Source organism: Macrosteles quadrilineatus, unplaced genomic scaffold (assembly GCF_028750875.1).
Source record: "Macrosteles quadrilineatus isolate MER2022 unplaced genomic scaffold, UCM_ALF_1.0 Scaffold_4__1_contigs__length_99947679, whole genome shotgun sequence".
Lineage (NCBI taxonomy): Eukaryota > Metazoa > Arthropoda > Insecta > Hemiptera > Cicadellidae > Macrosteles > Macrosteles quadrilineatus.
Window position 1 is genome coordinate 71381306 of NW_026542597.1, and position 11487 is coordinate 71392792.

Genomic DNA, 11487 nt, shown 5'->3' on the forward strand with positions numbered 1-11487 from the left:
TATCTTTAAGTGTTGCCAACCTATTTCCAAGCGTACACGGATTACGTGCATAATAGAACCACGCTGTTTTGTGTTGTTTTGTTGGAATCCTGATGTGCGGCAAAGTATAAGCCGTACGACAAAGTATATACCGTACGGCAAAGAATAAATATGCAGCAATTAGCAGCTTTCTGTACTATAAACAGCACAAGGAAGCCAACTTTGTCGGGTGACTGTAGGAAAAATAATTTTTATGTGGTCGGAATGTAGAAGGACACTGAATACACAAAATTGTCCATAAATGGGCTGTTAAGTATTTTTATAAAACATATTATACAGTATTTACATAATATATTCACTAGTAACTAAGAATGAACTTATTACTTAACATAAATAAGCTATAGCTGAATTGGACCGCTCGGTGCTAAACCACTCAAGCTACCAGTTAAACAAGCAGTGGTGAGTTCGCTCTAGGAGCACTGAGCTATAATAATAACTGGAGTCACCACTCTGTGTTTAACAAAAGGGACCACTATTTTTGCTGGTTTTTTTTAGAGTTTTGTGTTGTTAGGTTGGCCGTGTGATAGGTTGGTGGGACTTGTCAAATTAGAGGCATTGCGAGATGGCGTCCTCCTGTTATTTTGTTGATAGTAAACAAAAATATGTCAACATTATGATTGCAGTATAAGTTAAGTTTATTTATTTATTATTTTACGAGCAACCCGTTTTAACAAGATCATAAACCGATGGTCGTTCTAATAAAATTCCATCTAAACCATTCATCTCTATGGGAATGAATAAATAAATAAATTCCCAAATAAATAGCATTGTTTGAATGAATGATGAATAAAAGGAACTTAATTTGACAGCTTTCCACCAACCTATCACACGGCCAGCCTAACAACACGATTCACGAAACACCGAAAACAAACTAGCAAAAGCAGTGGCACGTTTGTTTCTCTAACGTTCAACCAGAGAGTGAGATAGTACCGTAGTGACACCAGTTATCTCTAGTTAGGTAGGTAATAGGAAAATAAAACTAAGTAAGATTGTAATAATGACAGAAGACAAGATAAGTTAAGACATTACCAGCTTTCTTTTCGCAATTCTTCCCGTAGTATTCCTTCGTACAAAAGCAGGTGTATGAATAATACGTCTTGACACATGTCCCCAGGTTTTGGCACGGCGAACTGCAAACAATCGCGTGCAAACTGTGAAAGTGGCATTTGTACACCTCACCTTTTGCACCCCACAATTTCACTGTGTTGCTTCCACAAGTGTAATGTTCAATAGGTCTAGCGCAAAATGCACAATTCATTGGACAAAAGATACAGCTCGGCGAGACAACGTCTTTGACCATGTAATTGATTTTACACCTTCTTATGTGGAATCGAACTTTGTCTGTGTATATACCAAGGTTGTAGCATTCGTAGTTTGTGTCGTAGAATTATTTTGATGTGTCGTACGTCACGTTGTCTTTGAATTTGAAACCGTTGGCCCGCATCACTTTGATGAACAAGATTTGGCAAAGGCATAGTATAACAACAGTGTGTGCTGCAGACATTGTACAAACTTGTAAAACACAATAGGCTACTGTAGTAACGAACAAAATAAAATTATTTCATATTGCTTTGTTGAAGTGTTGAACACAATAAAAATCCAAACATTTTGATTCCAGAAAAACAATAGATCAACAATAAACACCTGTATTTAAAAACAAAATCCAGTGGATAAGTGATTAGTTTTATGTATTTAAGGGTCAATGGTTTTATCTTGACTATTGGATACTGAAGTAGAGTAGATACCCCAACCATCAATCTCTATTATTACTACAGCCCCAACATATGGACCAGCTGTCGCTAATGTTTTACCATTGACTATTACTGCTACTAAATAAGAACAACTACGTTCTTACGTTGTGTGAGAAAGTCACAGAATGCGATATAGTCCAAGAATTTTAGGAATAACTAGCTGAACCCGGCAGACGTTGTCTTGCCTTTGACTATTTATAATCCCGCGGGCTTTGCCCCGTTTAACTTCTTAATTTTCAAGATGATCTCGTTCGCATGGCTCAATCACGTCCTGGTTGAAGTTCGTTCGCTACGCTCACTCACCTTTAGGTTGGAGCTCGTTCGCTGCGCTCATTTGCCTTCAGGTTAGCTCGTTCGCTACGCTAACTCGCCTCCAGGTTAAGTTTGTTCGCTACGCTCACTCACCTTTTGGTTGCAAATTAGCTGTTGTCATAAATGTAAAAGAAATAATAGTGCTGCACCCTGTTGGTAATCCTTGTAACTTTAATGCTATTGAACATCATAGAACAGAACCAACTTGTTTAATTGAAACAGCTGTTAAGATTCATTAATTCCATTTCTCATAAGGTTAACATGGGAAACTCCAGAGCCACTGGGGCGGAGCCGATTGGACGGATCACGAAATTGATGGTGTATAAACCTATTCCATGACATTCTACACGTATGTACCAAGTTTTGTGGCAATCGGTTCAGCGGTGTCTGAGTTTATCACTGCCAAACAAACAAACAAATATATATACAAACATCCTCTTTTATACTTATAGATAAAGCCATTCGACCTAACAAATTCGGACTAAGTTGAAACTTTGCACAGTTGTTTAGTAAGTCTAAATAAATAAAATTTCAAAAGTCCCCATAAATCCCTGCTGTGCTTCAGCCGCCATCTTGGAAAATGGCGGCCAATTTTCACTTTTTTGACAATATTTCACAAACTATTGGTATTAGAGGATTTTTGTAAATACAAAAGTTAAAGAACGTCTAAAAATACATCTTTTTTATATTACAAGGTTTGCTCTATCTCTAATGGTTATTGAGATAAATAATAAAAGTTAGTATTAAATAAAAAATTCCCATGTTATTCTTATAGAGGAAAATAAAATTGTTGCAGTTTGCTTTTTTATGGATATATTTTTATCAAACTTGGCAAATTTATTTATTTTATACTAAGCTATTAATTAATATGTAACATAAATATACAATTTACAGTGTTAGCAACACGGGAGTGCCGATGGAGACCTTGACTAAATTCTAAACCAAACCAAAAGTCCATAATTTTTACTTTCTGTTGTTTTGCAAAATTAAATTAATAACCCCATATATACAGTCCACTTTTATTATTTCTAAAATAGACTTTAGAATACGCTACAATCCCATTCCAGCATTTTGAAGTTTTTTATTTCTGAAGCTTGTGTAATGTCATGGCGTTTCATCACCACATTTGAGTGAGTCGAATAAAATCTTCTCTTACATTCCGGGTAGATTGTATGACTTGTGGTTCACTATTCGGTTTAATACAGAAATATAATAGTTACCTAATCCATATATAAATCCCAATTAAAGTACCCATGAACTTTTGAGAAAACTAAAAGTCACACCACCATAAACCATCCTTATATATAATACGTGAAGGCGATTTATACAAAACACTACTCCTCCGTTAATAATGGGCGGATTTTTACAAACGACGTGTCAAAATAAAGTATTTTTTGTGTAGACGCCCCCTTTCACCAATTCCTGTAATAAAAATCCTCGGGCTTTGCCCCACAGACCATCAAAGTTGGATTTTCTCCCATAAGATTAACATGGGGAATTTAAATATTTAATAGGAAACTTTGTCCCACCTAATTTGAGAGAACGGCTGGGCGTAGAAACTTGGTAGAGGTGTCCAAAGAAAGTTCTTGGTCTGTAGATGAGTTATCAAAAGAAAAACTAATCAAAATCCCTTAGGGCTCTGCCCCAGAAACCTTTAAAGATCCCTCCACAGGAGTTGTTTACATTTTGGCCATGTGAATAATACTTTTTAATAAAACAGCTGTTCATTTTTAAATTTTATTTCAAACAACACATATTTATTGGGAGTTACTGAATTGTACCAAATAAGTATTTGCAATGTTATTTTCTGATTTTAAAATTGATTTTCCTCTTTATCATGTCATGTTTTGCAATATAACGTTCCATTACGAAATCAGTGGAAAATCCTTTTATCACAGCAATTCTTAAATTATTTCTTACTAGCTGTAAACCGCGGGCTTTGCCCCGTTTAACTTCTTAATTTTCAAGATTATCTCGTTCGCATGGCTCAATCACGTCCTGGTTGAAGTTTGTTCGCTACGCTCACTCACCTTTAGGTTGGAGCTCGTTCGCTACGCTCACTCACCTTTAGGTTGGAGCTCGTTCGCTGCGCTCACTTGCCTTCAGGTTAGCTCGTTCGCTACGCTAACTCGCCTCCAGGTTGAAGTTTGTTCGCTACGCTCACTCACCTTTTGGTTGCAAATTAGCTGTTGTCATAAATGTAAAAGAAATAATAGTGCTGCACCCTGTTGGTAATCCTTGTAACTTTAATGCTATTGAACATCATAGAACAGAACCAACTTGTTTAATTGAAACAGCTGTTAAGATTCAATAATTCCATTTCTCATAAGGTTAACATGGGAAACTCCAGAGCCACTGGGGCGGAGCCCGAAAGGATTTTTGAAATAAGAATATGCCTATATGTTAATCAGGAATGTGAGCTATCATCATGCCAAATTTCAGCCCAATCCGACCAGTATTTTTCGCGTTCACTTGTCACAAACATACATCCATACATCCATACATCCATACATCCATCCATACATCCATACATCCAAACTTTCTCATTTATAATATTAGTAGGATTGAACCATCTTATATCTATTGTACGGGTTGGTGTCTGCCTTTTTCACCAATTTTGCCTACATTTTATCATATTATTCTACACATCTATATAAATAAAATTATAGTTTTGTCTGTACATTGCTTAGAATCATGCAGTTTTTGGTTATTTTTACGTTTCATAGCCTAAGAAAGCCGAAACGAGTCTCAGTCCCGAAACGGGTCATCAACCATCAAAAACCCAATTTTGTTTGATTTTTGTCAAATTTTCTCCCAATGTTTCCTATTACATATTATGAAATAACGATCAGCTGTTTAGATTAGTTCTCACTTCTAGCTGTCACTGATATGTTTACATTAAAAGTTGTTTACAAACACCGCAACCATTTCCGATCAAGTTTTGTTAGCACATCCAAACCAAGTGAGATTAGAAACTTTGTGCCTTACTTAACCTGTTTAATTAATCGCAAGTGCAACGAGTGTTCTTGAGTTTTTATAACCGGGAAAAATACCGTGAATCAGTGTTGTATTAGTGCTGGGTAACTTAAATTTTTTAAATCGTCGTCACCAATGCTTACAAAAAGGTTTCCGTACTCATTTATGGCCCTTCAAGGACAGTTGTGTAAAGTGCAAAGTAAAAAATCACAACTGCAGTGGGTGATCGTGGATGTTGCTGCGATCTTGGAAGAACTTTCTGATCACTGTGATCAACTTCACTGTGATCGTAACAGAGGTTTAACTTACAGATGTAGCTAAACTCGCTTTTCCAAAGTGTCATTTTTTGTTTCTACTTACTTACATTTTGACAACGATATCGGTACATTTTTTCTACTTAGGAAGTAAAACTACAAACGTCCAAAACCCCAGATTTGTGAATTTTCTGTCACATTTCCTCCAAATGTTTGCTAGATATATGTATCGATTATCGTTTAGAGATTACGTAATATTTTATAAGAAACCTTTGTTTTGATAAAGGTGGTTTCTTCAAACTGTCATTAATATGTTAACATTAAAAGTTAATTACAAATAATTCTATTAATGGGAAATAACTTGGATTTACGAAAACTTAAAAAAAATAAAACCAAGTGAGATTATAATAACTACGGTACTGCACCACATCAAGTGAAAGTTTTTTTGAGAAAACCATAGGGAGTTTTTAAAGCTTTACGTTGTTAACATAAATGTTACATGTTTTGTGGCCTGTGTATTTATTTATTTATATATTTGCCAACGGATTAACACAAATAATACAGGTTGATAACATGGACAGTTTGAATTGTTCCTAAGTACTATAGTTCTTTTCATAAATTTAAACGTTGGTTTATAGTACTGCTAATTTTCCTTAGAACCGGTGGTAGCAGTAAGAATCATTTTTACGTACAACCACATCACTATTTACAACTATAGTTATTGTTAGTGCTGCACCTTATTTCTTATTAAATTTAATTGATGTCTTACTGTATAATTTTTGCGTTTTCTGTCTTGAATCCAAAATGTTAGTTTATTCTATGAAAATGGTCAAACATTAGTCACTAACAAGACTACAAGATCGCGCCACTCATCCTACACTCATCTCCATTCATACTTGGCTTAAAATACCTACATTGTATGGTCGCCATTTCATAAGAAAGTATTAAAGTATAGTGAAAGATTTTTTTAGCAAACTGTTAGAAGTTCTCTCTGAATCTCTCTGAATACTATCTACTGCCTGCCATTTGAGGATAAAATCATATGTTATTAATTGTTATGATCTATTTACTTTTTTGTTTACTTTTTATCAGTTTTGTTCTCAACCGGAATGGGCACACGGAAGGGACTAAGGCTAAAGGTGTAGTGACGTCATATCTCTAGTGGTTAATGTCTTCTCTTGAGGCGACACGATTACCATAACGAAACGCTGTGATTTCAGCGGCGTTCGTGGCATAGTTGGTAGCGTTTCGGATTGGTGTTCAGGAGGTCCAGGGTTCGAAACCCGCTGGCAGCACTAACTTTTTGTCAACAAATTTTTCATATCAGCAAGTTTGGTTGGTTAGGTTAGGTTATGACAGTTTAATTTTATAATACTAAATTTTAAAATTTATTTTATAATTAATTAAAAATTATAAGTAATCATTAATTAGATTTTTTATCTTATATAGTTTTTATATTATCAGCAAGTCTGGTTGGTTAGGTTATGTTATGACAGTATAATTATTTAAAAATTAAAAATTTATTTTATCATTTTAAAACAATATTTTATAGTTAAAAAGCTAATTTTATAACAAAAAATAAAAATTAATTTAATTTTTTTCAACTTAGCAGTCCTAGCGGCGAACGCTGACACTACAAGATATGTTAGCCTTAGTCCCTCCCGTGTGCCCCACCGGTTCTCAACCATGTTAATAAACCATCAATAGTTTTTCATCTCTTTTATTTTGTAAAAACTAATCACTCATACTATCTATCATTAACATTATTGGTCCTAAATCGAGCCGAAACAGCATCATATCAAAACACTTGTATCTTTATCAGTGAGATTTTATTCATCAAAATTTATTTTATGTCTACCAAAATTTGAAAATTCATTATCATTATGGCATCACTGGAATCAAAAATAAAACTCCAAAAATCAAGATTACAACACCTGGAAAATGCTTCAGCCTTTTTCAAAAACAAAGATACATCTACTATAACTAAGGCTCAACTACAAACAAGACTTGAAGTTTTGGAAGCAGACTGGAAAAAGTTTGACAAAGATCACGAAAGGATCTGTGAGTCAAAGACCGAATTGCTAGAAAATCTCGACTATCTAAATGAAGACCACTACAGCCGCGGAAAAGAAGCTTACCTCATCAACAAATCGGAAATGCTGGACCTCCTTGACTTAGTCTCAACGTCATCTCTCCAAAATGCAAGTATTACAGAAAGTAGTAAATCCAACTCTTTTCTCAGACCAAAATTGCCTCAAATATCTTTGCCACAGTTTGCAGGAGATTATCAATCCTGGAAACCGTTTAGCGATCTTTTTAGCGAATTTCCCTATAGGGAAGTAGCTATTAGCGAATTTCCCTATAGGGAAGTAGCTATTACCGTAGGTGGCACGGTAAGACCTAGACCCGGGACCGATTTACTTTTTCATTTTGATGTCCCCAGAGGCCAAAAACACCATTCGTTCAAATTTTTATACATGTATATATATATATATAGACATATATATATATATATATATATATATATACGTCCGTGAACGCGATAACTTGAGTAATTTTTGTCCGATTTTGATGAAATTTGGTTTAAAGGTGTAAAGCGGGATAAACTTGAATGAGTTCGCGAACCAGCACGATCGGACCATGGGAACGGGGCTTTACGGGGGGTTTTATGGGGTAAAAATTGGTTTTTCTCACTTTTGACCCTCAAAACACAAAATTTCCCGATTTCTCTTTAGACCTTTTTAAAGAGCTTAAAAAAACAAATAATTAAGTATATAAAAGTATTTTTCTTCGATTACTAGTAACGGAGAAAATTAAAAAAATTGTAAATTTAAAATTCCCATGTTATTCTTATGGAGAATATTGTCAAATGTTGTAGTTTGCTTGTTTATGGATATATTTTGATCAAACTTGGCAAATTTATTTATTTTGTACTAAGCTATCAATATTTTACTCAAAAACACACTTTATTAGTTTCCTTGTAGCAGCAAACCTAGGTACTCGTTAAACCTAATGTTATTAAAATATATTTAACTGAATATCAATTCAGACAAGGAAATTCGCTTAGTCGGCAGGTTTGCTGCGGCGGGGGTATTGATTCTTTAGTATAATTTCTAATCCTGATTTAACTGATGTAACAAGATTACATTACCTCAAAAATAGCTTGGTAGGCGAGGCTGCTCAGTTGATATCTAGTTTTCAAATCACTGGGGAAAACTTTATTCCAGCTTGGGAAAAACTAGTAGCTAGATTTGAAAACAAACGGGTCTTGATTAACAAACATCTAGATGACATTTTCAATATCCAACCTTTAAAACAAAAATCTGCCAAAGGTCTTAATCATCTGATCTCAACTGTAAATGAGAGTTTGGGCTCACTTAAATCTCTTGGCTCGCCGATCGATCAATGGGATCACATCTTAGTATATCTGACTGTTCATCGTCTAGATCCTGATACACACGAGGCATGGGAGCTTCACCAAGGCATCTCGACAGAACCATCATCGCTGCAAGACCTACAGACCTTCATCGAAGGACGTGTACGGGCTTTGGAAAACATCAAAGCCAGGGAAGTGTCTCACTCGAGTGGAATGGTAAATCTACCAAAACATCAAGGTAATCCTCAGCATTATCCAAACATCAACACAGCTTTGGTAGCTGAATCTAAACGAAAATATGTATGTAAACTGTGTAGTAATGCTCATTACATAGCATATTGCAAAGAGTTCCATGCTAAAACACCAGATCAAAGGAAAGACTTCTTATCAAGTAACAGGTTATGTTTCAACTGTCTTGGCCCTCATTTGCTCAAAGAATGTCGATCTCAAAAATCATGTGTAAAATGTTGTAATCGCCACCATACATTGATTCATGACGCTGTCAGTAAATCTTTTGATACATCTAGTCAAATCAAATCCACTTATCAAACACCAAATCCACTAAATTCGGAAAGAAAATCATCAAACACACCACAAGTTTCCTCAAATCACTCTCTTCCCACTGTAAATCGACACACAGTTCTTTTAGCTACTGCTCAAGTTAGAGTAATCAGCCCGAAAGGTAACAACATTGTATGTAGAGCTCTAATAGACCAAGGCTCCGAAATTTCCTTTATCAGCGAGCATCTAGTGCAGACTCTTCATATTGAACGCTCCTCATCCTCACTCTCTCTTATCGGTATCGGAGGAAATCAATCATCAACTACTCGTGGATTAGTGTCCATTAACATTGGGAGTACATCTAACGACAAAGTCATCTGTCCGTTAACAGCTCATATTCTGCCAAAACTCACTGCTAAGTTACCTACTATGACACCAGGTAAATCTAACTGGCATCATATCAAGGAGCTTCAACTAGCTGATCAAGATTTCATGACCCCTGGATCTGTAGATTTGATACTTGGAGCTGATGTTTATGGAAGTATCATTCTTCCTGGACTTATCAAGGGCCCGCGTCTAACTCCTATTGCTCAATCAACCATCTTTGGTTGGGTGTTATCTGGGCCATGTGGATTTTTCATCAATGGCAACAAATCATCAATGTATCATTGCCTACTGGAGAACAAAGTAGATGATTTACTTCAGAAGTTTTGGGAACAGGAGGATTTTGCCAAGGATCTAGTTAAAGTTTTATCTCCTGAAAATCAAACGTGTGCAGAACACTCGCAATCAACACACTCTAGGACTGATAGAGGAAGACATGATTTTAAACCCCCACTAAAGGAGTCTGCCACAAATCCGGAATATGACAAACTCATCTGCATGGAAACATTGAAGACCAATAGCAAAATTGTGCTCTCTTCCTGCCACAGAATAAAATTGCCCAGTTCCCTGTTGCAATTTGGGGGGGAGTATGTTAGAAGTTCTCTCTGAATCTCTCTGAATACTATCTACTGCCTGCCATTTGAGGATAAAATCATATGTTATTAATTGTTATGATCTATTTACTTTTTTGTTTACTTTTTATCAGTTTTGTTCTCAACCATGTTAATAAACCATCAATAGTTTTTCATCTCTTTTATTTTGTAAAAACTAATCACTCATACTATCTATCATTAACACAAACCATCACGATTTTTTAAAGCTTGGCGTTGTTAACCTATAAATGTTTTGTAGACTGTGTATTTATTTACTTATTTATATATTTGCCAAAGGATTTACACCAATTTTACAGCTTGAAAAATCCATTATCATAAAATTTGATGACAATATCAAAACTTTCAAATAATTATTTTGTTTGTAGACTACTTTGCTTTGGTAAAAGCGTAGCAAATCCCTTAATTCAATTCTGTATTTGTGTGTGTATGTCTGTTGGTAACGCATTAATGTCTTTATTTCTCAGTGTTTCGTGGAAAAGACAAGATCACCTTTGTTAATGAAAATTTCAACCCGAATAAAATGTGCAGTAGTGAGGTTGAGGTGGTATTTTCAGTGTGAAAAGTAACTTTCAATTACAGGCCTACCTTAGGGCTATGCCTCATATATCTATAAAGCAAGTCCTTTTATCATTAGATATAATATATGGACTAACACAATCGGGTGACATTTAATTGCGAAGCATTCGTTTTGGCTTTGAAACTGTCAGATATTGTATTTGCGAAGGTTTATATGTATTCCTATATAGTAGTAGTTTTGGCAGCATATCTGGAAAAATGCGCACTAAATATGCAAACCAACTCCTGTTCTGAATATAAGGTTTCAACTTACTACAAGATTCCCGTACGTAGAACGGGCAAACAGCTAGTATCAAATATTTATGTAGAAATATCTGCTCTTATCGTGTCTAATAAATTACAAACATAGAAACCTTGCCTAAAATGGTACCCATCTAGACAAATTATTTGCACCTGCCTATATTACGGACTTTGGCGCACTGGGTTGGTAACATTATTGAAAATAACACTACATTTTGGCTGTAAAATATGGAACAAAGAGAAAATACGATTTAAACAGCTACTGTCATGACAGAAAGGTCATATTCCTTTTAAACTAGACCGCATAATCCTTTATAAGATACGTTGATTACCAATATGTAAACGTAAATATATACGTAACAGCCAATTTACAGTATTTTTGCTTTTTGGAAATGTTCCATTGCTATGTCATTTGCATTATTTGTTGCCAATGAAGCCGCCAAGACCATATAAATGAGGAGGCC